The sequence below is a fragment of the Rhagoletis pomonella genome, unplaced genomic scaffold (genome assembly GCF_013731165.1).
Source record: "Rhagoletis pomonella isolate Grant_MI unplaced genomic scaffold, Rhpom_1.0 Rhpom_scaffold_00026, whole genome shotgun sequence".
Lineage (NCBI taxonomy): Eukaryota > Metazoa > Arthropoda > Insecta > Diptera > Tephritidae > Rhagoletis > Rhagoletis pomonella.
In genome coordinates, this window is record NW_023458580.1 from 462,712 (window position 1) to 463,375 (window position 664).

Here is a 664-nt window from a genome sequence, read left to right on the forward strand (position 1 = left end):
AAGTGCCACGAAGGGTTGTGAAACGAATACTTTTCCGGTTGGTTTTCTAAAATTTTTCATTCTGAATTTCACATATGCTTTTTCATAGTTAATTATACTCAGAAATTAATTATACTTTTATAAATACTTTTTAGTATCTTTTATATCGTCTGCCGGCATAAGAACCTGGGACCCCATGAAAGCTTACAAATAGTCGCACGCTTCTCTGCACTCTCAGCTACTGTCGAATACGTATATGTACATGTTTTCAAATGTTCAGTTTGAGCAAATATTTTAAAATTATTGGTTTCAAATAACGTGATATTTTTCGGTAGTTTTCGGATACGAATATTATATTAAATATTAAAACTTTACCAAAATTGGAAAATACAAAGGTTCACAAGCACGAAATGGCAATACCGCTCAACAATATTTGTATATTTGGCACTGGCATTTGTCATCAAGTGGCAAATCAGATATTTGGTCATTTGCGTAATTTTTATTTGGCTTATGTAGCAGCATTGCGTTCACACGATTTGGCCACCAGGGTTGTTTTTCATTTGCCTCAAGAAGGCAAATATTTGGCTTTTCTGACAAATGACAAATGTAATTTAGCGTTCACATGATTTGTTTATGAATTTGACAAATTTTTAGCCAAATGTACAAATCGTGTGATCCCAGCTTA